The sequence below is a fragment of the Salmo salar genome, chromosome 06 (assembly GCF_965601325.2).
Source record: "Salmo salar chromosome 06, fSalSal1, whole genome shotgun sequence".
Classification (NCBI taxonomy): domain Eukaryota; kingdom Metazoa; phylum Chordata; class Actinopteri; order Salmoniformes; family Salmonidae; genus Salmo; species Salmo salar.
The window spans coordinates 65,849,633-65,875,833 of record NC_138296.1 but is presented as its reverse complement, the minus strand read 5'-3'; the positions used below and the strand labels follow the sequence as shown (position 1 = coordinate 65,875,833).

General features: G+C 42.5%; 1 protein-coding gene across 6 annotated transcripts in view; it reads right to left on the bottom strand.

The window, feature by feature from the left end:
* Nucleotides 1-26,201, bottom strand: part of fam184ab (family with sequence similarity 184 member Ab) — a 154,203-nt gene that overhangs the window by 109,673 nt on the left and 18,329 nt on the right. The window contains exon 1 of one of the 6 annotated variants that reach the window (XM_082976853.1): nt 22,410-22,568. The exons of the other annotated variants lie outside the window; for them this stretch is intronic. The gene's annotated coding sequence lies outside the window, so the exon portion shown is untranslated. Of the gene's footprint in view, nt 1-22,409; nt 22,569-26,201 lie in introns of those variants that run through there. 6 annotated transcript variants of the gene reach the window in all.

Sequence of the window (26,201 nt, the reverse complement as noted above, 5' to 3'; positions counted from 1 at the left end):
AGACGCCAGCCTCGTCATTTGATAGGGAGAGCATAATTGGGTAGGTTTTATCTGACCTGTTCAAACTTCAACATAGTACCAGTTTGTGTGTCAGATATCACCTATCCTAACTGCCATTGGTAATAGAACAGTGACTATATGTTTATGTGTACACAGAAACATGTATGGAGCCAGCACACGGAGGATGTGAAGTCCAGACTGACATGCAGGCTTGATACTGATGTCTCTAAATGGAGAGAGACCTGGCACTCTGCATAAACATTTAACTAGACACAACTTTTACTTGTAATGTATTTTTTTTATTATTATTGAATGGTATCAGTCAATATGGGAAGGGAGAAAGTCTGCACCAGGATCAGGAACTGCTGTTGTACAGTGACTTCAGAAAGTATTCACACCCCTTGACTTTTTCGCACATTTTGTTGTGTTACAGCCTGAATTTCAAATACATTAAATGTATATGTTTTTGTCACTGGCCTATACACAATACCCCATAAGGTCAAAGTGGAATTGTGTTATTCAACATTTTTACATATAAATGAAAAGCTGAAATGTTTTGAGTCAATAATAAGCATGGACTCACTCTGTGTGCAATAATAAGTGTTTTAACATGATTTTTGAATGACTACCTCATCTCCGTACACCACACATACAATTATCTGTAAGGTCCCTCAGTCGAGCAGTGAATTTCAAACACAGATTCAACCACAAAGACCAGGGAGGTTTTCCAATGCCTCGCAAAGAAGGGCACCTATTGGTAGATGGGCAAAAATAAAATAAAAATCATACATTGAATATCCCTTTGAGCATGGTGAAGTTATTAATTACATTTTGGATGGTGTATCAATACACCCAGTCACTACAAAGATACAGGAGTTTTTCCTAACTCAGTTGCCAGAGAGGAAGAAAATCGCTCAGGGATTTAACCATGAGGCAAATGGTGACTTTAAACACTTACAGAGTTTAATGGCTGGGATAGGAGAAAACTGAGGATGGATAAACAAAATTGTAACTTACTCCACAATACTAACCTAATTGAGAGAGTGAAAAGAAGGAAGCCTGTACAGAAACAAGGCACTAAAGTAATACTGCAAAAAATGTGGCAAAGCAATTCACTTTTTGTCCCGAATACAACGTGTTAAGCTTGGGGCAAATCCAATACAACACATTACTGAGTACCACTCTCCATATTTTCAAGCATAGTGGTGGCTGTATCATGTTATGGGTATGCTTGTAATCGTTAAGGACTGGTGAGTTTTTCAGGATAAAAAAGAAACGTAATAGAGCTAAGCATTGACATTACAGAGTATTTTGTGTAGATCAAATGTCAAACTCATTCTACGAAGGGCTGAGTGTCACCCCTGGTATAAACCATTGACAAAAAATTCCAATTAAATCCATTTTAATCCCACTTTGTAACACAACAACATGTGGAAAAAGTCAAGGGATGTGAAGACTTTCTAGAGCAGGGGTACTCAACTCTTACCCGTTTTACCTGATAATTAATTGCACACACACCTGGTGTCCCAGGTCTAAACCAGTCCCTGATTAGAGGGAAACACTGAAAAAATGCAGTGGATCTGGCTTCGAGGTCCAGAGTTGAGTTTGAGGGTTCTAGAGGCACTGTGTACGAGACACCACACAGGAAGGTATGACCACTCTGACATGTTTGCCAAGGAAGCCCCATTACCACCAGACAAAATGCCGATAGGCACCGTATCTGTCGGCTGGGAATGACAATGAAAGGTGCACATTGTTATACACTGTATGGACCTCGCTTTGTGCATGGTGGCATTGTCATGCTCAACCAGGAAAGGGCCTTCCCCAAACTGTTGCCACAAAGTTGGAAGCACAGAATCGTTTAGAATGTCAATGTATGCTGTAGCATTAAGATTTCCCTTCACTAGAACTAAGGGACCTAGCCCAAACCATAGAAAAACAGCCTCAGACCATTATTCCTCTTCCACCAAGCTTTACAGTTGGCACTATTCATTGGGGCAGGTAGTGTTCTTCTGGCATCCGCCAAACCCAGATTTGTTAGTCGGCCTGCCAGATGGTGAAGCGTGATTCATCACTCCAAAGAAGGTGTTTCCACTGCTCCAGAGTTCAACGGCAGCGAGCTTTACACCATTCCAGATGACACTTGGCATTGCGCATGGTGATCTTATTCGTGTGTGTGGCTGCACGGCGCTGGAAACCCATTTCATGAAGCTCCCGACAAACAGTAGTGAGTGTTGCAACCGAGGACAGATGATTTATACGAGCTACACGCTTCAGCACTTGGCGGTCCAGTTCTGTGAACTTGTACGGCCTACCACTTCACGGCTGAGCCGTTGTTGCTCCTAGATGTTTCCACTTTACAATATCAGCACTTACAGTTGACCGGAGCAGATCTAGCAGGGCAGAAATTTGACTTGTTGGAAAGGTGGCATCCTATGACGGTGCCACGTTGAAAGTCACTGAACGCTTCAGTAAGGACCTTCTACTGCCAATGTTTGTCTATGGAAATTGCATGGCTGTGTGCTCGATTTTTACACCTGTCAGCAACAGGTGTGACCGAAATAGCCGAATCCACTAATTTGAAGGGGTGTCCATATACTTTTGTATATATAGTGTATTAGCAGAACACTGCTTCTATGGTATTATGTAAAGGGTTGTTTTTTTCTACATGGACCAGTTACTACATTTGAAAGTTAACAAAAGACTCAGTTTAGAATATGTACACTGAACAAAAATATAAACTCAACATGTAAAGTGTTGGTCAAATGTTTCCTGAGTTGAAATAAAAGATTACAGAAATGTTCCATATCAACAAGAAGCTTATTAGTGAGCATTTCTCATTTGCCAAGATAATCCATCCATCTGACAGGTGTGGCAAATCAAGAAGCTGACTCCAACGGAGTCCAGCTTCCTCATCTGCGGTGCGCCTCCACAGCCCAGTACGTCCTGTGCCTGCTCCTCGCACTCGCCCTGAAAAGCGTGTCACCAGTCCGGTGCAACCTGTACCGGCTCCACGCATCAGGCCTCCAGTGCACCTCCCCAGTCCGGTACGTCCTGTGCCTGCTCCTGACACTCGCCCTGAAGTGCGTGTCACCAGTCCAGAGCCTCCGGCAACGGTCCTCAGTCCGGAGCTTCCAGCGACGGTCCCCAGTCCGGAACCCCCTGCGACGGTCCCCAGTCCGGAGCCCCCTGCGACGGTCCCCAGTCCGGAGCCCCCTGCGACGGTCCACAGTCCGGAACCCCCTGCGACGGTCCACAGTCCGGAACCCCCTGCGACGGTCCACAGTCCGATACCTCCTGCGACGGTCAACGTTCCGGAGCTTCCAGGCACGGCGGCCAACTCAGCTCCATGGCCGGAGCCTTCCTCTGCACCGAAGCCCAGTCCGGGCACGGTGTTCTACCTGGCTCCATGGCCGGACCCGTGGTCTGGATCCACGAGCGGAGTGGGTACTTCGCCCCGCACCGGAGCCGCCACCGATGCTAGATGCCCACCTGGACCCTCCCCTATAGAGTCAGGTTTTGCGGCCGGAGTCCGCACCTTTGGGGGGGGGGGGGGGTGTACTGTCACACCCTGACCATAGAGAGCCTTTTATTCTCTATGTTGGTTAGGTCAGGGTATGACTAGGGCGGGTTATCTAGGTTGTTTTATGTCTATGTTGGCCTGGTATGGTTCCCAATCAGAGGCAGCTGTTTATCGTTGTCTCTGATTGGGGATCATATTTAGGCAGCCATTTCCCCACTGGTTTTTGTGGGATCTTGTTTTGAGTTAGTACATCTCTGTTACAGATCGTTGTTGTTTCCTTTTGTTTTTTGGAAGTTTCACCTAAATAAAGATGTGGAACTTAGTGCACGCTGCGCCTTGGTCCGTCTCTCCACACAACCGTGACATATATATATTATTTTCTCTTTTGGGGGGCCAACAGCGTTTCTTGAGGAGCAAGGCCAAATCAGCAGGTGCAGTTCCTCTTTAATGTCTACATTCATTTGTGTCACACTTATTCTATTACAGACACCTTAATGCATACTTTCAAATTATATTATGTGAGCTAAACATAAAACTAACAAATAAAAAAATATATAACTAATGTATCATTTTTAGTTATTACTAATGTTACTGTCCCCACTACAACAACAAAAATCCTAAATACATTGAATTTTGTCCTTGAAACATTTCAATGAAATCCTGTAGAATTCCATTCATTCCTATGGAGGACTGCTCCTACTGAGGCGTGCCAATTTGGCCGACTGGTGGCTTCAAAGCCTCTCAATGGCCAATACATAGCATCAGCAATCCAGGGTTTATACATCATTGGTCCTGCTGCACTGTGGCAATTACTCAAACAACTGGCCTAACTGTAATCATGGGGAAGCATTTGAAAAGAGTCTAAACTATTGACGCAGAGCCAGAGAAAATGATTTTCCCTTTTCTGTGGAATCGTTATCTTTTGTAATTGCGTTGGTTTGGAGCTGTGAAAGGAGCAGACGGAGTGCAGCAGTGGCTGTACTGTAGCGAGAGCTAGCTTAGCTAGACGGAAATCCTTACGCCTCCAGTCAGAGCTCAGATCAGAGAGGCTGAACCTCCTGGTGGGCTAGCCGGCTCCCATATTTATGAGGCCGATAGTTTCTATATTTTGAGAAAACATCATTAGCTATCGGTCAGCCTTTGAAGTGAAGGCAGCGTGTTGGGGGTAAAAATGTATGTTATACAGTGATGACTACACAGGTTTCAGGCTTCAGGCAACAGAGGAGCAAGAAGACACTGCTTCATTCCTTCATGACCAGACATCTTTCCTTCAAAGATTCAAAGTCATTTGACTTCTCCAATCATTTATAAATCATTATTTTAAATTCTCAGATCAGGAGAACACACACACACACACACACACGTATGACCACATAAATGATATAGCCTACCATTCAGATGCATTCAGCAGATAGCATTTGAAAAATTCCTTACTATGTCTGGCTAAGTGTCAAACTAAACTCTCTGTATGAGACATATTGGAGGTGCCATATTACATACTTGTACGCCCAGATAAAACCGATGAGAAGGCATTACTGATTTAGTGTTTAGTCAAGCTCTCCTCGCTGTTCCTGAATCAAAATCAAATGGACTACGTCTGGATAGGTGAAGGGTGGAGTGGTTAAGGGCGCGTGCATGGCGGTCACACAGTGTTCATCGCTCAGCTGTCACCGGAGTGGGGGAGAGTCGCTCAGCTGTCACCGGAGTGGGGGAGAGTCACTCAGCTTTCTTTCTAATATGAGGGTAGAAGATCGGAGCAGGAGAGGTGGCCAGCAGCCATTCAAAGAGAGACGATTCGGAAAAGGAAATTCACGAATCACTGCCTTGTCAGTTGGGATTGTTCCAGAGTGTCTCTCTTTGTTATAGCAGGTGACCTGCATGGACAAATCCGTCCCTGGCCAATGACTCCCAGAGAACAAGATGATAATGAGCGGAAGTAGGCTTATCGATAAGTCACAGTGGAGGTTAGGGGTCACGGCAGACAGGTTCAAGACTACACAGTGTGGAACTATCGTAACATGCCACCTCTGAACTGGGGCCTGTGATCCGTTATCAGAACTATCGTAACATGCCACCTCTGAACTGGTGCCTGTGATCCGTTATCAGTAGCCTGCAGCAGGTTGACCATCGCCAGAGCTATAATGAGAGAGTCGCCTCCCCATCGCACCACTTATTACACGTCACTGTGTTTAACAAAGCCCCCAAATGAGACCCACAGAGACTAAAGGAAAGAGGAAATAAGCCCAGTTAAAACCTCTTGAGCATCTGATCCCGTTAGCGGGATCAAAATCCAGCGAAAAATCATATCGCCAATTAGCATTAAAAAAATATCATAATCTTTAAAAAAAAAAATATATATATATTTTTTTTTTTTATAGATACACCTCTCCTGAATCGACCCACGTCGTCCGATTTCAAAAAGGTTTTACAGGAAAAGCAAATCATTAGATTATATTAGATGAGTCCATCGTAAAAAGCAGCTTCATAGCCATTTTCCGACCAACCACTTGCATCACATATAATCAATAAACAGCTAAATGTAGCACTAACCTTTTACAAACTTCATCAGATGGCACCCCTAGGACATCATGTTATACAATGCATGCATTCTTTTGTTCAATAAAGGTCATATTTATATATAAAAACAGCATTTTACATCTCTGTCTGACGTTGACTACCTAATTTCCCCTCAAAAGCGTCCCGGTAAACAATGCTACATTTCAATAAATTGCTATACTATAACGATTTTTTAAATGTATATTGTCAATCTAACATTTATAGATGAATATCTCTTGAGAACACCCGTCATACCAGATTTTAAATTAACTTTACTGGGTAATCACACTTTGCGATAAAAGGAGATGCGATACTCAGAAAATGAGCTAATATTCAGAGCTCGGCGCCATCTTGGACGCAACAGCATGAACCATCTCATCTTCTATAATATTGTCAATAATCGCCTACCTTTAGTTGTCTTCATCAGAAAGCATCCCAGGTCCACAACAGATGTATTTTCGGTCAAAAAGTCCATACTTCACGTTCCATTAGCCTGATGTTGGTAGCGCGTCCTATGGCTCTCTCCAAGCGCAGCTCTGAAGTTCATAATGAAAGCAATCCTCGCGCATGTAGGTTCGTTCAAACATGTCAAACGTTGTATAAAATAAATCTTCAGGGCCTCTAACACCAAGAGAGCCAATAAGATTCGAGGGGGATGATGTCATGGCCTTTAAAACCGTTTCCAAAGGTGGGGGCAGACATGGCCGCCGGCGTCATAATGGTGATGGCCCATCCCCTGTGACCAATTTCAAACTCGTGTCATTCACTGAGTTTTGACTCTATAAGGCTCAAACCACTGTGAAAGGACTGGCGACATCTAGTGGAAGCAATAGGAAGTGCCAAAATATTCCTAAACCCCTGTGTTTTTCAATGGGATAGGTTTAAAGTCAATACAACACATCAGGTATCCACTTCCTGTCAGAAAATGTCTCAGGGTTTTGCCTGCCAAATGAGTTCTGTTATACTCACAGACACCATTCAAACAGTTTTAGAAACTTTAGAGTGTTTTCTATCCATATATAATAAGTATATGCATGCCCTATCTTCTGAGTTTGATTAGTAGGCCGTTGAAAATGGGAACGATTTTTTTTCAAAATGCGCTGTGGCGCCCCCTATCCTAGGGTATCCTAAAGGCAATGGGATGGAGGCAGGATCAAAAGCTTGTATCAGTCACTCACGTCTAGTCCAACTATCCAAAACCAAATAAGCGCAAGTTTTGCTTCAATGTTTGGCCTCATTATGCTCTCAACCTATGCTAAGCCACTTTGCGTTGATTGTTTAAAAAATGCGAAAAAGCCTAATTTACATTTGACATTTTAGTCATTTAGAAGACGCTCTTATCCAGAGCGACTTACAGAAGCAATTAGGGTTAAGTGCCTTGCTCAAGGGTACATCGACAGATTGTTTTATCTAGTCAGCTCCGGGATTCAAACCAGATACCTTTTGGTTACTGGCCCAACCACTAGGCTACCTGCCTCCCCATAAATCAACACTAACATTATGAATTTTTTTCAAAGCGACTGTATGCCTAGTGCATTGAGAGCAGCACCAACATAGAGCAGTTTTATAAACTAATATAAAAGTGAATATAAGGCCTTGTATGGTTGTATGATATATTTAGCATTGTGTGGGACTATAATTGCACACCACAGCAGAGAAATCAGGGAATTTAGGCACTTTGGTGCCTTTCTGATTGACAGAGCAAATCTAACATAAAGTAAGAGTTGCCGTGGCAACTAGACACAGCTGCCTCTGCAGAGAGAGTTGGTGGTGAGAGCCCAGCGGTCGGGTCCTTTTCATCCCTGTAATTTACCAAGACATGCATGATTGAGTTAAGATATTCATATATACAGGCAATAATTAGACATTATGCAGAAATAAGTTGATTGGACTAATTGGTATTATCAAGGCCATTACGTTCCAGGCTGATTAAAAAAGCTGGAATAGCGTGTTTCTGTCTCTAAAGGACAAAACTAATACATCTACTAACTAGGGCTGGGCGATATGGACAAAAAACCAGATCGCGATAAATTGCCTCAATTGATACGATAACGATAAATAGAACAAAGTTTATAACATTAATGTGTACCACAGCTTTAAATGATCCTTTAAAATGGCACTACTAGTTTGATGGTTGTAGTCATCAATTGACCTGTTAACAATCAATTAGCAAACTTATTCCATTTCAAACTTCACATTTCTCTAGTATAGGCTACTTATATCAGCAAAATGCCTGCGATAAGTGTGGTTGGTGTCGATCATTTCCGCTTTATCGTCCCAGCTCTACTACTAACTGGTCTGTTTGTCTGACCAGCACAGGCTACGATGAAATCATTAACATCAACATTTTGCACGTGTTGATTTAGAAATGTCATGTCTGTCTATGTACTGGCCTTCCCATGTTCCAGTGAGGTCGAGGGAACCTTGCTGCTCCTAAGTCTCTAAAAGGTTTTTCAGCTGAATTCTAACGATGTAGCCTATTTCTGTATTTGAAATACAGTATAAAAGAGAAGCAGAGGCTCACATGATTTATTAAGTGGTGTCATAATCAGAGGAGAGCATGGCCTATATAACCGATTCACAGTATACAGCAGAGTATATCAGCTCTCTCCGTGCGTCACATAAGGCCACACACACTCAGGAAAAAAAGGGTTCCAAAAGGGTTCTTCGGCTGTCCTCATAGGAGAACCATTTTTGGTTCCACGTAGAACCCTTTTGGGTTCCCTGTAGAACCTCTCTGTGGAAAGGGTCCTACATGGAACCCAAAAGGGTTCTACCTAGAATCAAAAGGGTTCTACCTGGATTCAAAAATTGATCTTCAAAGGGTTCTCCTATGTGGACAGCCGAAGAACCCTTTTAGGTTCTAGATAGCACCTTTATTTATTTTAGGGGCAAACGAGAAAAGAACGAGGGGGAGACAGAAAGAGGGGGGAGAGAGAAAAAATATACCTAAGTGTGTTTGTGTTAAACTCAATACAGAGCTGGTACCAGAGAGATAGAGGTAGCTAGCTGGCTGCTGATGTTCTGCAGAAGAGAGAATCAGGCCCGATGAGTCACCAGCCCACAGCAGTGCCTTGATATTGGTCACGGAGGAGAGGAGAATCTTGCCCACCTCTTATCCTCCCTGCACTTCAGTAGCAGCAACCTGCAATTCTAAATCATTAACATTCCTTTTCACCTTAGATAATACACAGCCCAATTCATCTAGACCCACTGCACGTCAGCAAGAAAACCCAAATCAATCGACTGTAAGCTTTTAAAGCAGGCCATAACTTGTAAAACCTTAACTTAAATAAATCAAATCTGTGTTATAATTGGTATTAGTTCTATTTACCACGCATTCTTACGTGTTCACTTCTATTACCTTAGTTACTTCTGTTGTCTTCCACAACTGCTGTTTTCATCCAGCTGGTCTCCCCTGTCACACACACACAATCAGCCACACTCACAGCCTCACACACCTGTAGCCAGTACATGCACGCTAGGAGTTATCCCTGCAGCAGTCCAACCAGGGAATGTACTGCTATCCAAATCTGAAATTCTGTTTAACCCTCCTGCTGTGTTCCGGTCAAAAAGGGACCGATTTACAAGTTTTCTTTCTGAAAAATGTAGTTCATTTAATCTGATTGTCATAAGGTTCCATGACGTTGTCCACACAGTGCATCTGAACACACAAAATACATTTTGATGATTTTCATTACATTTTAGGTGTTTTATTTAAGTTATGTACACCTGTGGTGTTCCCGGTCAAAAATGACTGGTCATTAGAAATGAATGGGTGAGACTACAATTAGTGTATAAAATTTTGTTTAGGCACATGCCCATTCATCAGAAGGACACACTTCCTCTCCCAGACCCCGACGTGCATGTGTGTTTGAGCACACACACACACACACACACACACACACACACACACACACACACACACACACACACACACACACACACACACACACACACCCCCCTTCTTGGCTTCCATGGCAACCCCCACGGGAACATATCCCCAGTAGAATCTTTCCCCCACGGGAACCACACCTGTTGGCATTCTCACAAACAATCACAACATTGTTTCAATAATATATAGAACTTTTCTCGCAGATCTGGTATATAAAGCTTTTTTGAGGCCTTTTTGAGGCCTCACAATTCATTCTGTGGCAGCACAGTGACCAAACGATATACTGTATGTGAGGCTCTTGATCATATCTTTGATCATGACGCTGGTGAGGAGAAAGTCCTTGTTAAACTTTGACACAAAGTAGTCTGTGATAAATAGCACAATATGTTTCATCTGAGTATTTGTCATAGTCAAAATAATCCATACATTATGCTTTATTTACTCAAAAACGAGTTGTATGAGCTCAGGTCAATGAGGCCTACAGGCCATAAATAGCAAATGGAAGTTCAAAACGTGTAATGTTCACAAGAACTTAAGTTGATAAAAAGATCTAACACAACATTAGGTGATAATATATGTATTACTATGGATTTATAATCAGCTATAATAGGGCGGTCATTTTGGACCGGGAACACAGAATGAATTAACATGAAACGAACACACCAGGAGGGTTAAATCACAACAGAGGCAGACACATAGAGGGATAGAAAAGTGCCACCCTGCGATTGTAACAGCAATTCAACAGTGGAGGAGTTTCACCAACTTAAGCCCATGAATACTGACAGATGGGTCCTTTCTGACTGTATCTTCATCTGAATTGCCTACAAATGTAGGATCTTCATTTTATCACCCCGTTGTTGCAGGAAATGCTAGCTTGTAGTGTATTCTAGGTTTAAAAACGCTTCAAAAGTTTGTAATTTCCACTTTAAAAGTGTCAGACTTGATTTGCCAGAACAAAAAAAATGTATCAACCCCTACAAAAATGTCAATTAATTAATTAAAATCCACACAATTTCCTGCTGTGAGAAACTGGTCTCAATTAAGATCCTACATCTTTAGCTACTTGTCCATTCAACCATCCCCTTCTTCCAGCTGTCCCCTTCACCATGCATCATGCCTCTGTCTCACAGACCCCTCATGAGGCCTTGACAGACCCGACCTTGTCCTGTCTGGTAAACACACACACACACACACACGACTGAGTCCAGTAAGGCTGCCTGCCCAGCCTAGAGTCAGCCCCAGCAGGTGACGTCATGCCATGAGACAGCCCTGTGCTCTGTCACCTGGCTGTGGTGGCCCTGCGTGGCTGATGGATAGGCCATTTCTTCATTTGTCCCTGGCTAGCCGGCTGTTAAATTGTGTATGAGCCGTTGTCCAGGCTGGACTCTGAGATAGCCCTCCTGCCCTCACCCCAGCCGGCCCTGCTATCATTCACATCATGATTTACACACACAGAGAAGTCTTCACACAGGGACACACACATACAGACAGATATACAGTGAGAGAAAGATAGAGACACACACACACACAGTACGTGTACACAACACACACATGCCATAGGACTCACACGGTAGGACATAATGAAGCCTCCCGTGGACATGTAGGAGGAGGAAGAGGAGGAGAAGGATGTGGAAGAGGAGGATTTGGGAGCTGCCATCTGACAGAGGAAGATGGATGGGTGCCCACACTAAAAGCCCATATCCTGTCATTGTTCTTAGGGCCTTATACGAGAATCACCGAATGGAGAAATTAAAACGGAATTCAACAAAATCAAAGTAGTGTAGTGGAGGTATAGGCCATATCAACTAATAAGGCTGATGGAACAGATCAGAATGCTTAACTTAAACTATTATTTCTTCACATTTTAGTCGCAGCAATGTGCACATGGCAGTAGACCTATGCACGAAGGTTCCAAAATGCAATTTGCGGAGAGACGCCATTCTAAAATGCGCACCGCATATGCAAGCGGTTTCATGGACAGAGATGGAAATATCCGTTAGAGATTTAGAAAGAGAGGAGATAAAGATGCAACAACTATCATGTGGATTGCTAATATGACTAGGATAATGCCTTTGGCTGCTAGACAATGAAAGAAAGTGGAAAGAAAACCAATAGAACAGGAGAACTCATATGAGGAAGTCATTATAAAAATAACTGCCTCCACGTTTCTATGGTAGGATTTTGGCTATAGGCTACTTTGAAGCAAGGTAAGACATGCTTCATAATATGAAGTAAAACGTCCAGGTTTCAAACAATTAAGGAACAGGAAAAATATAGTGACGCTAATGATAGGTCTAACCATCTTCTGGTAGATGGAAAGGCTTTCCCAGAATCCTAAATTAAAATGTTAACTATCTGGCAGAATGATTTCATGACTATTTGCATCAATTCAATGGCCATTTGTTTTGCAAACTCCATCTCATGTGCTACAGAAACACTGCTAACCAAACAATAATGCTAGGTGCCTGCACACTTGAATCAAAAATCAAAATTTCTTATATTTTTCCCAGACCTCAAAAGTGGTTTCCTGATGTGGTTTAAGCATTGTTATAAACTTAGAACATTATTCTTTGTTTGTTTTTCTATTAAAATTTTGAGAGCAAAAACCTGAAAAAGAACTGGGAAAATGGAAACCTGGAAGAACAAAATTGAGAAAAAGGAATTTGGGAAAAAATGTACAGTCGTGGCCAAAAGTTGAGAATGACACAAATATTAATTTTCACAAAGTCTGCTGCCTCAGTTTGTATGATGGCAATTTGCATATACTCCAGAATGTTGTGAAGAGTGATCAGATGAATTGCAATTAATTGCAAAGTCCCTCTTTGCCATGCAAATGAACTGAATCCCAGAAAAACATTTTCACTGCAATTCAGCCCTGCCACAAAATGACCAGCTGACATCATGTCAGTGATTCTCTCGATAACACAGGTGTGAGTGTTGACGAGGACAAGGATGGAGATCACTCTGTCATGCTGATTGAGTTTGAATAACAGACTGGAAGCTTCAAAAGGAGGGTGGTGCTTAGAATCATTGTTCTTCCTCTGTCAACCATGGTTGCCTGCAAGGAAACATGTGCCGTCATCATTGCTTTGCACAAAAAGGGCTTCACAGGCAAGGATATTGCTGCCAGTAAGATTGCATATGAATCAATCATTTATCGGATCATCAAGAACTTCAAGGAGAGCAGTTCAATTGATGTGAAGAAGGCTTCAGGGTGCCCAAGAAAGTCCAGCAAGCGCCAGGACCGTCTCCTAAAGTTGATTCAGCTGCAGGATCGGGGCACCACCAGTACAGAGCTTGCTCAGGAATGGCAGCAGGCAGGTGTGAGTGCATCTGCACGCACAGTGAGGTGAAGACTTTTGGAGGATGGCCTGGTGTCAAGAAGGGCAGCAAAGAAGCCACTTCTCTCCAACAAAAACATCAGGGACAGACTGATATTCTGCAAAAGGTACAGGGATTGGACTGCTGAGGATTGGGGTAAAGTCATTTTCTCTGATGAATCCCCTTTCCGATTGTTTGGGGCATCCGGAAAAAAGCTTGTCCGGAGAAGACAAGGTGAGCGCTACCATCAGTCCTGTGTCATGCCAACAGTAAAGCATCCTGAGACCATTCATGTGTGGGGCTGCTTCTCAGCCAAGGGAGTGGGCTCACTCACAATTTTGCCTAAGAACACAGCCATGAATAAAGAATGGCACCAACACATCCTCCAAGAGCGACTTCTCCCAACCATCCAGGAACAGTTTGGTGACGAACAATGCCTTTTCTAGCATGATGGAGCACCTTGCCAGAAGGCAAAAATGATAACTAAGTGGCTCTGGGAACAAAACATCGATATTTTGGGTCCATGGCCAGGAAACTCCCTAGACCTTAATCCCATTGAGAACTTGTGGTCAATCCTCAAGAGGCGGGTGGACAAACAAAAACACACAAATTCTGACAAACTCCAAGAATTGATTATGCAAGAATGGGCTGCCATCAGTCAGGATGTGGCCCAGAAGTTAATTGACAGCATGCCAGGGCGGATTGCAGAGGTCTTGAAAAAGAAGGGTCAACCCTGCAAATATTGACTCTTTGCATCAACTTCATGTAATTGTCAATAAAAGCCTTTGACACTTATGAAATGCTTGTAATTATACTTCAGTATTCCATAGTAACATCTGACAAAAATATCTAAAGACAGTGAAGCAGCAAACTTTGTGGAAATTAATATTTGTGTCATTTTCAAAACTTTTGGCCACGACTGTAATAGAATCAGACAATTTTTTTTACTGATTTTATACGGCCCTATGTTCTGTGGCTAGTGCGCACCATCCCATCCCCGCCTCCCACCCTGCCTCTCCCTCCATCTCCAAACCACTACCTGAGCTGGCCCTGCACGAATGCAAAGCTGATTGTTTCTTACCCCTTCAGGGTGCTTTGTCTGCAATAAAACTGTGCTCAAGCACATCAAACATAATGTCTTAAAGTCCGCCGCTAAGGCAAGGGTAACTTGAGAAGAGAATATCTTCTCTTTTCTCCAGCCCTGAAGAAAACTGAAAACGAAAAAGTAATGTTTTAGCTTCGGAGCGTTAGGTTCAATCGCTGTGGGCGCTTTCGTCTACATCTATTGTGTTATTACAAAGAATATTCAAACAAACCTGTGCATTCATGGACACGTGAGTTACTTGTTTTGAGTCAGTTCCAGGAGAGGAAACCAAGATAATAAGTACACAAAGAAACCAATAGAAAACATAGGCCTAGTTCCAAGCCAGAGAGAAAGAGAGAGGCAGAGCGAGAGCATCGTTACAACACTGTACTGTATATAGCCATATGACATTTGAAATGTCTCTATTCCTTTGGAACTTTTGTGAGTGTAATGTTTACTGTTAATTTTGTATTGTTTATTTCACTTTTGTTTATTATCCATTTCACTTGCTTTGGCAATGTAAACATATGTTTTCCATGCCAATAAAGCCCTTTGAATTGAATTGAAAGAGAGAGACCCAGACAAGCTGAGATCCAATAGCTCCCTCCTCTCTCCCTGTGCATCCCATCCCAGTATCGGGCTCCAGCATCAAGTGCTTAATAAACCCAATTCATTTTAGTAGAAGGTTTTAGCCTGTGAAGTGAGGGCTGAAACCAGAGGATCAAAGCTGTGGAAATTACTGCTGAGTCTCCTCTTTGAGCCTGGTCAGAACAGAGCAGAGCAGACTAACAGCTTCTCATGGGCAGAGGCACAAAACAGGAGCTTCCCCCAGACACCAGGGTGTTAAACATTTTAACTCTGCCCTCCTCTCCTCCTCAGACACACACTGATCAGTGCTCTGGAGTCCATGCACGTCCACAACTTTGGCTCACACACACACACACACCCGCACACACACGATCACCTCATTCACTTCTGCCCAACAAAAGAGCCTAATCAATAGAGCTGCTATAGGCACAAACACAGAGAGACATGTGGACAGATTGGCTTCATTGGCTTTTATCTTCAATGACAGAGCCAAAGCAATGTGGCTATCAGACCGGAGGATAGATAGACTGATCAACCTGCTCTCTTGTGGTCTGCGTACAGCTGATAATGAGACAGTCGGGAGGACTCTTCAGAGGCATCCCTTTGCTTTCGCGAACAAATCAGTCCTCTCTTCTTCAGGTAAAAAAAAGCCCTCACCAAGCTTTGCCAAATCACGCCCTTTTAAAACAGCTTTAAAAAAGAGATACCGTAGTACAAGTTTTCCGTTAGCTGGGAATTGCTGGCTTTTAAACAATATATATTTTTTTAAGCTGATAAATAAAACTGTTGCAGGACAAAATGACTGGGAGAAAAAAAATCTCCTTGCAAAATAATGCTTTTTATTCATTGATGGAAATGCCAGTGAACGGAAATACATTTTACTATCATGCTTATCGGTCTATAGGTTAATTTGCATTATTTTGGGGAATTAAACTGTACGTTGTGTATTTTCGTTTACCATCATGCTTATCGGTCTATAGGTTAATTTGCATTATTTTGTGGAATTAAACTGTACGTTGTGTATTTTCGTTAGTCATCACGTATGTTATTTATCCAACACAACTATGACACGCACACAGCATAGCCTATTTTGAGTGGGATTTTCCTATAGCTCCTCAGCTTGTTGCTGCTGGAGTAAAACATGAACACGCTGTCGTACACGTCGATCCAGAGCATCACAAACATGCTCAATGGGTGACATGTCTAGAGAGTATACAGGCCATGGAAGAACTAGGACATTTTCAGCTTCCAGGAATTGTGTACAGATCCTTGCAACATGGGGCCGTGCATTATCATGCTGAAACATGAGGTGATGGCGGCGGATGAATGGCACGACAATGGGCCTCAGGATCTTGTCACAGTATCTCTGTGCATTCAAATTGCCATCAATAAAAAGCAATTGTGTTCTTTGTCTATGCCTGCCCATACTATAACCCCACTGCCACCAAGGGGTAACTCTGTTCACAATGTTCTTATCAGCAAACCGCTTGCCCACACGACACCATACACGCTGTCTGCCATCTGCCCGGTACAGTTGAAACCGGGATTCATCCGTGAAGAGCAAACTTCTCCAGCGTGCCAATGGCCATCGAAGGTGAGCCTTTGCCCACTGAAGTCGGTTACGATGCCGAACTGCGGTCAGGTCAAGACCCTGGTGAGGACGACTAGCAAGCAGATTAGCTTCTCTGAGACGGTTTCTGACAATTTGTGCAGAAATTCTTTGGTTGTGCAAACCCACAGTTTCATCAGCTGTCTGGCTGGATGGTCTCAGACGATCACACAGGTGAAGAAGCTGGATGTGGAGGTCCTGGGCTGGCGTGGTTACCCATTGTCTGCGGTTGCGAAGCCGGTTGGATGTACTGCCAAATTCTCTATAGCGACGTTAGAGACGGCTAATGGTAGAGAAATGAACATTTTCTGGCAACAGCTCTGGTGGACATTCCTGCAGTCAGCATGCCAATTGCACGCTCCCTCAAAACTTGAGACATTTTAGAGTGGCCTTTTATTGTCCCCAGCACAAGGTGCACCTGTGTAATGATCATGCTGTTTAATCAGCAGATTGATATGCCACACCTGTCAGGTGGATGCTCACTAACAGGGATGTAAACAAATTTGTCCACAACATTTCTGAGAAATACGTTTTATGTGCGTATGGAACATTTCTGGGATCTTTTATTTCAGCTCATGAAACATGGGACCAACACTTTACATGTTGCGTTTATATTTGTACAGTATATTATTATTTCTTAACTGGTAATTGAAGCGCGCCTCCCTTTCACCATTTAAGTGCAGGCAACAGGCTATCAGCGCATCACCCACCATTTAACAATGTGAGCTGGAGGCAATATGCATTTTGAAAGCGTACTTAATCAATTGAAACTTAAATGTTTTATTTCATATTATGAGGCATGTCTTACCTTGCTTCAAAGTAGCCAGTAGGCGAAATCCGACTATGGAGACGTGGAGGCAGACTTCATAAGCGACGCATTAGTTTCAAATTTGGGGAAGCTTACAATTTATCCTACTATTTCTACTCTTCTGCATGCCAGTTATGATTTTCATATGCGTATTATTTTCAAACAATTTCATTTCAAAATTATCGTCACATGGTTATTAAGCATAAAAATCTGAATTCAAATGCTAAAATCTAAAAGGTGAAAAGTCAACTAATGCGAGATGACCAGCCTCGAGGGGGAGATTGTTGTAAAGATTTTTCAAATAGCTGACTGTGAGGTACTATAGTTTTTATATATTATCATTTGCAGTGGATGTAAAAAAAAAAGAAATAATAATACTTTCTTACATTTCCGCGTAGCAGGCCACGTACTTCTATGCGTGCTCAGGCGCACCCGCTCCCTCAACATTATTTGGACAGAAAAAACAAACACATGCGCATCCAAACAAAAGACAATGAAAAAATTGACAAACCTCAGAAATGATGGTTATGGTAATAACCAAAACTTGTTTCTCACAAGTGTAGCAGGTTGTGAATTCTGCAAACAACGTTTCCACTCTGAGAATGAGAACGGTAAATGACTGTAATTAACAAGGACATTAATGTATACAAATGACAGGGATTAACGGTACATTTACTATTGGTGACATATGTAATGGGGAATTTATACATTTTTTAAATCAATTCACACAATGAACGCGCAATAATTGGCAGGAGCCAGCGAGCCATTCTGGTGAGAGTCGCCTATATCTTTGCCACACACCCCTACCCTGCTTGTCTCAACATTTTAAATTATACTCAAGACACATTATCTTCACACATATTTTAGATTCTCTTCACTGACAGCCAAAACTCAATAATCAGTTATTGCCACGCGCTCTGCCCAAATTGCGGGCTTCCCAAATAGGTATAGACCTAAGAGCTTTTGATTTGAAACAATCCACAGCTATTTTTAAAAAGAAGCTAATGATCATCGATTCCTCTGTGGCTAATTCATGCTTTCTGGTGATGCTTTTTTATGATTTTCTTTCTGTATAGACAGGAGTAATTATATAATGTACTTCCCTATTCAACTCACCGCTATGCCTTTTCTCTCCTGTTTCTCTCCGAACTTTCTTTCGTGGTCCAGAAGCCAAAGGCATAATCCTAGTCATATTAGCAACCCATCCTAGTTGTTGCATCTTTACATTCCCCCTCTTTCTAAGTTTCTAACAGAGATTTTCATCTCTGTCACATATGGAACCGCTATTAGGTGTGCGGTTTAGAATGGTGTTTTCCCAGGTGTGCTGTTTAGAATGGTGTTTGAAATGTTAGACAATTATGTTTTATTAGCCACTTCATTATATGAGTTGCATGTTCTGTTAATATGAATGACCATAATCTAAATGTGATTTCTGTCATTCTGAGCACAGTGGGTGGACGCCCTAATGGGTTATGCACCCAATGCATTTGGGTCTGGTAATTTCTCAAATGGCCGGTATATTTGTATCTTCCCGGTCACGTTGTCTGGCACCACATTTTCCTAACGGAAACCCTGCGGTAGTAGCTGAACCTGTCCTTCAAACTAAATAAGCTATAGCATAAGCATAGTACTACTATTGAGCCTAACAGGCTGACTAAATTTTGAAATGTCTGTTGCCCAGGGCTAAAATAGAAGTCAGTTCTACACTGCTCAAAAAAATAAAGGGAACACTTAAACAACACATCCTAGATCTGAATGAAAGAAATAATCATATTAAATACTTTTTTCTTTACATAGTTGAATGTGCTGACAACATAATCACACAAAAATAATCAATGGAAATCCAATTTATCAACCCATGGAGGTCTGAATTTGGAATCACACTCAAAATTAAAGTGGAAAACCACACTACAGGCTGATCCAACTTTGATGTAATGTCCTTAAAACAAGTCAAAATGAGGCTCAGTAGTGTGTGTGGCCTCCACGTGCCTGTATGACCTCCCTACAACGCCTGGGCATGCTCCTGATGAGGTGGCGGATGGTCTCCTGAGGGATCTCCTCCCAGACCTGGACTAAAGCATCCGCCAACTCCTGGACAGTCTGTGGTGCAATGTGGCGTTGGTGGATGGAGCGAGACATGATGTCCCAGATGTGTTCAATTGGATTCAGGTCTGGGGAACGGGTGGGCCAGTCCATAGCATCAATGCCTTCCTCTTTCAGGAACTGCTGACACACTCCAGCCACATGAGGTCTAGCATTGTCTTGCATTAGGAGGAACCCAGGGCCAACCGCACCAGCATATGGTCTCACAAGGGGTCTGAGGATCTCATCTCGGTACCTAATGGCAGTCAGGCTACCTCTGGCGAGCACATGGAGGGCTGTGCGGCCCCCCAAAGAAATGCCACCCCACACCATGACTGACCCACCGCCAAACCGGTCATGCTGGAGGATGTTGCAGGCAGCAGAACGTTCTCCACAGTGTCTCCAGACTCTGTCACGTCTGTCACATGTGCTCAGTGTGAACCTACTTTCATCTGTGAAGAGCACAGGGCGCCAGTGGCGAATTTGCCAATCTTGGTGTTCTCTGGCAAATGCCAAACGTCCTGCACGGTGTTGGGCTGTAAGCACAACCCCCACCTGTGGACGTCGGGCCCTCATACCACCCTCATGGAGTCTGTTTCTGACCGTTTGAGCAGACACATGCACATTTGTGGCCTGCTGGAGGTCATTTTGCAGGGCTCTGGCAGTGCTTCTCCTGCTATATATATATCTATCTATATCTATATCTATATATATATATATATTATATTATTATTATTATTATTATTATTATTTTGTCTTTTGGGGGGCCGACAGCTTTTCTTGAGGAGTTTAGCTTTTGGAAAAGTCTTTAGCCTAGGGGTTCACATACTTTTTCCAATCTACACTGTGAATGTTTAAATGATGTATTCAATATAGACAAGAAAAATACAATAATTTGTGTGTTATTAGTTTAAGCACACTGTGTTTGTCTGTTGTTGTGACTAAGATGAAGATCAGATCAAATTGTATGACTAATTTATGCAGAAATCCAGGTAATTCCAAAGGGTTCACTTACTTTTTCTTGTATGCAACAAGACTCTAAAGTAATACTTTAAAAAAATGACAAAGAAATACACTTTTTGGCCTAAATCCAAAGCCTTATGTTCGGGGCAAATCCAACACATCACTGAGTAACTGCCTCCTTATTTTCAGGCATGGTGGTGGCTGCATCATGGTATGGGTATGCTTGACATCGGCAAAGACTGGGGAGTTTTTCAGGATGAAAAGAAACGGGATGGAGCTAAGCACAGGCAAAATCCTAGAGGAAAACCTGTTTCGGTCTGCTTTACACCAGACACCGGGAGAGGAATTAACCTTTCAGCAGGACAATAACCTACAACACAAAGCCAAACCTACATTTAAGTTGCTTACCAAGAACACAGTGAATGTTGCTGAGTGGCGATGTTACAGTTTTGACTTAAATTTGCTTTCAAATCTATGGCAAGACATGAAAATTGCTGTCTAGCCATGACCCCAAACACCTTGACAGAGCTTGTGGAATTTTTTTAAAGATTAATAGGCAAAGATTGCACAATACAGGTGTGCAAAGCTCTTATGAGACTTACCCAAGACTGCTTTAAAAAAAAAATCAAATTTTTCTTCTACTTTGACATTAGAGTATTTTACATTTTGTGTAAATCATTAACAAAAAATGACAAATCCATTTTAATATCACTTTGTAACGCTATAAAATGTGAAGAAATCCAAGGGGGGTGTAGTCTTTCGATAGGCTCTGTACATACGTGGGCCCCTCTTTGATTGCCTGTGTGTGTGGCCCACGGGGCCCCACTGTACAGCTATTAAGGTCTATTAAGGTTTTTCATTTTCTTTAATGATTTTCCACCTCACACAGACAGCCATAGGATACAGGTGCAATCTCTGTGATGTATGTAGGGCCGGAACAATTACTGTATAACCATGTGGTTATGGATGAAGACTGTCATGAAAATAAAATAACTGACTGAAGACGGGACAACCGGGAATTCTTGCAGTTGAGTCTGTTTCTGCGATAACAGACTCTTAAACCGATGCCACACGAGGCAGTCTGAATGCAATTTATGTTGCTTGCAACAAAGTTGCGTCTGGGTTGCTCCCTCTGTCACCCTCCAAAAATGTCTTGCAACTTAATTGCATTGCGTTGCAAGACATAGAAATCAATCCTATTTCACGCAACTGATTGTATGCTATGTCCAATCAGTGAGCAGAAAAAAAGTTTATTGTTCTGTTCAGAACTCCAACCAGTTATCATGTCAACACAGCTGTCAGTGCTGCTGTAAACTGAGACTGAAAAGACGTGCCAAATGGGACATTAATAAAAAATTCTAGACATCATAACATCATATTATGTACATGGTCTGGTAGTCAATAAATGTAATTTTAGAAGTGAACCCGGACCTTTCTCTGTCCAGTTTCAACTGAAATTGCCCAACTGAACTGCACTAACTAGCAAGCTTAGCTCATCCCCAGCTTGGTTAGCTAGCTAGGTAGCTTGGTAAAACATTGTTGGCAAATAGCCAAAATGTTGCCTATTTGCCAACTAGCTAAATTGTACAGCCAGCATTATGTCATGTGACCTCACAGTGGTGGAACCAAGGTCATGGCTGTACATTTATTTAAAGAGTAAAGGGCTCCACTGTGATCATCTCAGTAAATTCTCCTCAATGTGTCGTGATTGACTTACACGGAACCCAAACCGGCTGCGCACGTGCGCCATCGTGCATACATTTATTTTGTCCCCCCACACCAAACGCAGTCACGACACGCAGGTTAAAATATCAAAACCAACTCTGAACCAATTATATTAATTTGGGGATAGGTCGAAAAGCATTAAACATTTATGGCAATTTAGCTAGCTTGCACATGCTAGCTAATTTGTCCTATTTAGCTAGCTTGCTGTTGCTAGCTAATTTGTCCTGGGATATAAACATTGAGTTGTTATTTTACCTGAAATGCACAAGGTCCTCTACTCCACCAATTAATCCACACATAAAACGGTCAACCGAATCGTTTCTAGTCATCTCTCCTCCTTTCAGGCTTTTTCTTTGCTTGACTTTATATTGCGATTGGCAGCTTTCATAAATTAGGTGCATTACTGCCACCGACCTATTTCGCCTTTCAGTCACCCACATGGGTATAACCAATGAGGAGATGGCACGTGGGTGCCTGCTTCTATAAACCAATGAGGAGATGGAGAGGCAGGACTTGCAGCACGATCTGCATCAGAAATATACTGCTCAAAAAAATAAAGGGAACACTTAACAACACAATGTAACTCCAACTCAATCACACTTCTGTGAAATCAAACTGTTCACTTAGGAAGCAACACTGATTGACGATAAATTTCACATGCTGTTGTGCAAATGGAATAGACAACCGGTGGAAATTATAGGCAATAAGCAAGACACCCCCAATAAAGGAGTGGTTCTGCAGGTGGAGACCACAGACCACTTCTCAGTTCCTATGCTTCCTGGCTGATGTTTCGGTCACTTTTGAATGATGGCGGTGCTTTCACTCTAGTGGTAGCATGAGACGGAGTCTACAACCCACACAAGTGGCTCAGGTAGTGCAGCTATGTGTGGAGAAAAAAAGGCCCAGCACACCAACATCAAAACCGCATCCCAACTGTAAACTATGGTGGAGGAAGCATCATGGTTTGGGGATGCTTTGCTGCCTCAGGGCCTGGACAGCTTGCTATCATCAAAGGAAAAATGAATTCCCAAGTTTATCAAGATATTTTGCAGGAGAATGTAAGGCTATCTGTCCGCCAATTGAAGCTCAACAGAAGTTCTGTGATGCAACAGGACAACGACCCAAAACACTGAAGTAAATCAACAACAGAAGAAAATACGCCTTCTGGAGTGGCCCAGTCAGAGTCCTGACCTCAACCTGATTGAGATGCTGTGGCATGACCTCAAAGAGCAGTTCACACCAGACATCCCAAGAATATAGCTGAACTGAAACAGTTTTGTAAAGAGGAATGGTTCAAAATTCCTCCTGACCGTTATGCAGGTCTGATCTGCAACTACAGAAACCGTTTGGTTGAGATTATTGCTGCCAAAGAAGGGTCAACCAGTTATTAAATCCAAGGGTTAACATACTTTTTCCACCCTGCACTGTGAATGTTTACACGGTGTGTTCAATAAACGTATAATTGTTGTGTGTTTTTAGTTTAAGCAGACTGTGTTTGTCTGTTGTTGTGATTTAGATGATGAGATCAATTTTTTAGGACCAATTTATGGAGAAGTACAGGTAATTCCAAAGGGTTCACATACTTTTTCTTGCCACTGTATGCATATTTTGGAAAATTTTTATTCTGTATATTTGTATTCTTCTTTTCACTCTGTCATTTAGGTCATTATTGTGGAGACACTAAAATGTTGTTGATCCATCCTCAGTTTTCTCCCATCACAGCCATTTAATAACTCTGTAGCTGTTTTAAAATCAACAATGGCCTCATGGTGACATCCCTGAGCAGTTTCCTTCCTGTCCTGCAGCTCAGTTCAGAAGGACGACTGCATCTTTGATGTGTCTAGGTGATTTAATAGAAATATTAACTTGAAAATGCTTAAAGATATACTCAATGCAGTGGAGGCTGCCGATGGGAGAACGGCTCATAATAATGGCTGGAACAGAGTAAATGGAATGGCATCAAACACATGGAAACCATCTGTTTGATACCATTCCACTGATTCCGCTCCAGCCATTATCACGAGCCCGTTCTCCCCAATTAAGGTGCCACAAACCTCCTGTGATTCCAAAGGGGGTGAATAAATACTTATGCAACGACTACATTTGAGTTATTTCATTTGTATTAATTTGTAAAAAATGTGTATTTTGTGTAGATCAATGACAAAAAATTACAATTAAATCTATTTCAATCCCACTTTGTAACGCAACAAAATAAAAACAAAAGTTCAAGGGGGTGTAGACTTTATATAGTCACGAACATGCACACAGACGCTCTCTCTGTATGTGCCACCACTCTCCCTCGTTAGGCCTGTCTGAGAGGCAAAGCAGCATCATGAAGGGTGCTGTGGGAGAGGCCAGTAAGCCAGGCCTGAGTGAGATCCCTAGCTCAGACTTCTCTAAAACAGGCTTTATAGTGTAGTAAAGGAAGAGAGGGAGTGGGCTCACCTGGTTTAATGTCTCATACAGAGAGAGGCTCTAAAAGCCAACTGACCACAACTAGGACTACAGACATGTACCATAAAACCCTCAATAACTCACGTTTTACAATAACTCACATTTTACAATAACTCACATTCTATTACTGTATTACAGAGACACATTTTATCAACTGTCAGGGGTTTGGTTCCTCTGCTAAGTTCTTACCATTGAGAGTTTCACTGTGAGCTAATTCCAGCCTGCTCTATCGTCTGTAGAATGAGCGTTTATGCAGAGTTGTCAACACCACGTTAGGTGTTAAAACCAAGTGAGATGTCGACCAAGGACAGTAAAACAGATTTGTGGCGGAGCTCAGAAGAACTGAGAGAGGAGTTGGGTAGCACTCCACACACACGATCACACTTGTTGTCGGGCGAACAAACAAGCCCAACACCCGAGCCAAGAGATTTATAACCATTCAACTCCAAAGACCTTGGAGAGGCCTGAAACACAATGCGTTTAATACCATTGACTTTACTTCACAGTGTTCAAAATGGCTCGGACAGTAGCCTATATCAGAGCATGGGAGCCGAGGTTCCCGCTCGTCGCTCTTGGAACCGCTTCCCACCGAAAATAAATTATTTAGGCTATATTATTTCAATTATTTCAAGGCCATAGCCTACAAAGAAATAAAATGTGAAGCATTTGCGAGTGCGACCAAATAGGTTGGTAGGGACATAAAGCGCTCGGTATTGAAACAACATTTAGTTGTATTAAATCATTGTAGTCTATAAATTGTGCATATTGGCTGTGACTTACTTAGAATTAAATACAAATTAAAGGAAACATGCCTTATTAGGCTCAGTCTACAGTGCCTTTCAATTCTTTATTAGAAGCACGAGTTTGATCAGAGTCTGTGGCTTCAGGCGCATGAGATGGTGCCTGGAGCGCAGGCCAGCAGCGGAGAATATTGCAGAGCCACTGGAGATTGCAGAGCCACTGGGGATGCTAAACACTCTTTCGTAAATATTTAGCGAACTCCATGACAGTAGCTAAAGCAAGGGACTATAGCAGCGCACAAGTAGACTACAAATGCATGCTGGGCCGGGCATGCCCGGAGCTCGTAAAGTAAACTCTACTGAAGAGAAATTGGAGTGGGCGAGAAAGCTGACGCTCCAGCCTTTGGGAATCTCGCTCCGAGCTCCAGTCAAATTGGGAACACTCCTCGCTCTGTTCACATACTCTGGCCTTTACATACAGAACCAGTGGTTTTCAACCTGTGGTCTGCAGATCCGCGGGGGCATTGCAGGTGTTATATTTTTTAACAATTTATTTTCTTTAAAAATTAATAACAGTTGGGAGTATTAATGGTATTATAAGCAATTGTACATTCCTTTTCACAATGCAAATTGTTAATAATTGTCACGACTTCCGCCGAAGTCGGCTCCTCTCCTTGTTCGTTCGGCGGTCGACGTCACCGGCTTTCTAGCTATCGCCGCTCCTTTTTTCGTTTATCCATTCGTTTTGTCTTGTTCCCTGCACACCTGGTTTTCATTCCCCAATCACACTACATGTATTTATTCCTCTGTTCCCCCTCATGTCTTTGTGTGTGATTGTTTCGTGTTACGTGTC